This window comes from Eupeodes corollae, chromosome 1 (assembly GCF_945859685.1).
Source record: "Eupeodes corollae chromosome 1, idEupCoro1.1, whole genome shotgun sequence".
In the NCBI taxonomy this organism is placed as follows: Eukaryota; Metazoa; Arthropoda; class Insecta; order Diptera; family Syrphidae; genus Eupeodes; species Eupeodes corollae.
In genome coordinates, this window is record NC_079147.1 from 18,088,450 (window position 1) to 18,092,798 (window position 4,349).

At 40.2% G+C, this 4,349-nt stretch overlaps 1 pseudogene; it reads left to right on the forward strand.

Annotated features, from left to right (window-relative positions):
* Positions 1–651: 651 nt before the first annotated feature.
* LOC129942696 (guanine nucleotide-binding protein subunit beta-like protein) lies at positions 652–1,681 on the forward strand (annotated as a pseudogene).
* Positions 1,682–4,349: the final 2,668 nt, after the last annotated feature.

The following is a 4,349-nucleotide window of genomic DNA, read 5'->3' on the forward strand; positions in this document are numbered from 1 at the left end:
CAAAAGAGCCATTGTTTCTTTGGCTGCGTGGCAAAGGGCACCGTTCTGTTAAAACCACATATAGTCCACATCCATGTCTTCTAATTCGGGCCACAAAAAGTTCGTTTTCATCTCACGATAACGAACACCAATAACTGTCTGACCAGTTTTATAGAAATACGGGCCGATAATGCCGTAAGATCATAAGCCGCACCAAACAAACAGTCACTTCTATTTTTCTTCTAAAATCCACTGTTGACATTTCTTGCCACAGTTCTGACCATTGACGATGCTTGAAATGGTCAAGAGACTTTAGTTCTTGAATCGATTGCACCATGTAAATGCAAGGGTAAGAGCGAGAAATGTAATTGTTTGGCACGACGACGAGTTACAGTGGACGGCTCTTAAGAAAAACTATAGCGAACAGCAGCAATATTTTCTGCAGTGCGAGCTGAACGAGCATACACTGGTGTTTTTACAGACCCTGTTTGCTTAAATTTGTGCACGATTTTTAAGATTGTAAGCACATTTGGAAGATTAAATTGACCGAAAAAATCAATTGGTGATGTTAACGTGTGGTTCACATTAAACATTCGGCCTTAAATTTTAACCACCCTTCATTACTTTTTTTATTTTTTTTCGTCAAACTTTTTCCTTGAGTTGACTCAAAAGTAAATTCAATAAATTATGTCTGAGACATTACAATTACGAGGAACTCTTTTTGGACAAAATGGCTGGCCTACACAAATCGCAACCAACCCAAAGGATCCCGACAACATCATTTCTGCTTCTCGCGACAAGACCTTGATTGTGTGGAAATTGACCCGCGATGAAGACAACAACTACGGTTACCCCCAGAAGCGTCTTTACGGACACTCTTACTTCATCAGTGACGTTTTCTTGTCATCCGACGGAAACTATGCCCTTTCCGGTTCATAGGAGAAGACTCTTCGTCTCTGGGATTTGGCCGCCGGAAAGACCACTCGTCGTTTCGAAGACCGCACCAAGGATGTTTTGTCAGTTGCCTTCTCCGCTGACAACCGTCAAATTGTCTCAGGATCCCGAGACAAGCCCATCAAATTGTGGAACACCTTGGCCGAGTGCAAGTACACTATCCAGAAAGATGGACATAGCGACTGGGTGTCGTGCGTGCGTTTCTCGCCAAACCACTCCAACCCAATCATCGTGTCGTGCGGTTGGGATCGTACCGTCAAGGTCTGGAAGTTGGCAAACTGCAAGTTGAAGAACAACCACCACAGACACAGCGGCTACTTGAACACCGATACCGTCTCTCCCGACGGTTCCCTCTGCACATCCGGAGGTAAGGACGCCAAGGCTCTCTTGTGGGATCTCAATGACGGCAAAAACTTGTACACCTTGGAGCACAACGACATCATTAATGCCCTGTGCTTCTCACCCAACCGTTACTGGTTGTGCGTCGCCTACGGTCCATCCATCAAGATCTGGGATTTGGCATGCAAGAAGACAGTCGAGGAACTCCGCCCAGAGGTTGTCTTCCCATCAGCCAAGGCCGATCCACCACAGTGCTTGTCTCTGGCCTGGTCCACAGACGGACAAACCTTGTTCGCTGGTTACTCAGACAACACCATCCGTGTCTGGCAAGTGTCGGTATCCGCCCACTAAGAAGAAGAAGTTTCGGAACTGTTGTAGATTGCAGTTAGTTGACATGGTCAATCCTCCAAAACGTATTTTATATGCATTGATGTTTGTCCATTAAAAAAAAAAAATATAATGAATGTCAATCATTAAACCTCTCCAAATGAAAGCTGATATTAACAGTTGTCAAATCCAGCGGTACCAACTTAAAAACAATACATAAATTACCATATATAAGATGGAATTAGTTTTATAAAATATTTAAAGAAGTCAATAGCACACGCTGTCTAATCACAAAAAAAATATAAAACCTAAGAAAACTTTAATTCCCATCTATGTATATGGCTAAATTTGTGAAAGATTGAGACAAGAAAATTAAGATAATTGTCAAAGTTTGCATCGTGCGTTTTTATTGGACACAAAAGTATGATGCTCTCAAGGCATAAGACATTTTACAAACAGTATTTTAAGAATTTCACTCCTAATAACTTAATTATAAAATTCTTCAGATAAACTACATTGTCGATTTCTAAGCCTACCTTAACATATCTGAACTTGTCTATCGACGCTGTCAGTTTCTGCCTGTAAGTGTTTAATACTGATTTTTTTTTTCATTTCTACTTCCGACAAAAAGATTTAAATGTCACTTTTGACATCAATATGTGCTGATTCCAAAATGTTACACTTTACCCTGAGTACTGAGGGTCTACCGTAAAAAAAGTTTTAAAATGTCAAATGTCACATCCGCTGCAATCAATATTTTGTTCAATCTTATACCGCTTGATATTTTCAACAAACAATCGACCGCTGATACAGCCATTCGACTCAAAGCCTTTTTACAGTGGATCAGTAATAATATTGGGAATTTTATTATTTTGAACTCATTCAAATCTTTACCTAGTAACGTCCACTACATAACATCTTCCAAATTTTCCAAGTGTCTAACTGGGAGCATAAGTCATAGAGAATAGAAAATATGAACTACCGATACACGCATTTTATCAGATAGTCAAGCTGCCATAAGGACATTGAAGTAAGCTCACTAAAAGCCCGAAAATATCGATCATCGCTTGTGAAGGTGGCGGAGTCAGACCCGGATTAATAGGGGGGACTGCAACCCCGGGCCCCGAGGAAACGAGGGCCTCATCCCATTTAGAAATTCAAACCGTAAAACCGTGATATTGAAACTGTACAATCTAATAAACCCCAAAAATAAAAGCCAAAATTAGTTGACCCCACAAAATCCAAACTCGAAAGCTATATAGCCCAAAAACGTTAAACCCATATAGCCCAACTCACAATTAATCCCATAAGCTTTAAACCCACATAACTCAAATCGATAGTATCTCCAAAAAGTCAAATCCACATAGCATAAGTCGCTATTAACCCAAAACTTTAAACTCAAAAAATATTAAATCCATAGAGCCTAACAAGGCAAAAGGGTTTCCTGATTAAAAAAAAAATTAATTATATGCCTCGTATTTTTTTTTTTGCGAAGTGTGGAAATATGCTGGAATAATTAGTAATTATCTCGAGTACTTTAATAATTCTTGATTAAGAGAGATGTGCGAATTAAGCCTTAAAGTACATTTCGATACTAGTGTGGTAAAATTTAAAATTGTTAATTTCCACGAGTCCGTTTTGAGTTTAACAAACGAAAAATGGCGAAATAAATTTTGCCGCAGAAGTATTGAATCGTATTTTTCGACAGAACGTATGTAAAGTTGAGTTTCGAATAATCAAAAAGAAATGGTCTGACGGTTCTGAGTTCATGATTTTTGGAATAATTACAAATTGGGTTATGGGGGTTTAACGCTTTTGGGCTTACGATATTTTATTTGCGATTGCAAAATGAACACTTTTAATTTTTCAAAAAAGTTAAAAAGAGCGCCTGATGAATAATTAGCCCCGGGTATTAAAAATTCTTAACCTTATCGGTGGTTGGAGCACTTGAGGATAGCTTCTTGAATTTTCGATGCGTCAATTTCACCCATTTTCCTTAAACCGGGCCTGGGTGGAGTAGTTCATTATTGACCTTATTTAGGTGCCGGATCATAGAGACATTCCAGAAAATTGCAAAGCTGATAAAGCATCATATCATAAAGAAATCAGAGGTTGTCCACTAAGACACCTCTCCTTATACAGACGGCAGCGGAGGAATTCCGGAGATGGAATTAACGGCGGCGTCTACAGTTCCAGTAAGGTTGAACTACTTAGTGAACACCTTATAGGGCTTCTTCGACATATTCGAAGCCCAGGACTGCAAGGAGCGGTTTATCCGGCTCCCCATCCTTGGAGTTATACTTAGGATCTGGACCTCCAGGTTGGGGGTTGTTCCGTCGGGGTGACTTCCTGCCACGTAAAAGCGGATGGATTTACTGTTGACAACCAGCGCAAACGAATTAAGTACAACGAACTTCGGATATGAACGTGGAATGTTAGGTCCCACCATCCATTAAATACGATGGGATGAGCCGGACAAAAGGAGGATGAAGAACTGCGACATTTACTATGGTGACTGCTACCACGAAAACCAACAGCGCTTATTTGGATGCGGCTTCGTCATTGGAGACAGACTTAGGCAAGAAGTCTTGAGCTATAGGTACATCAATGAGCGCCTCATGACCATAAGCATCAAGGCTAAATTCGGCAATATAAGGCTGATATGCGCGCACGTCCACACAGAATAGAAAGACGACAAAACTAAAGATATGTTCTTCGAGCTCCTAGACAAAACATAGCTACGATATTAA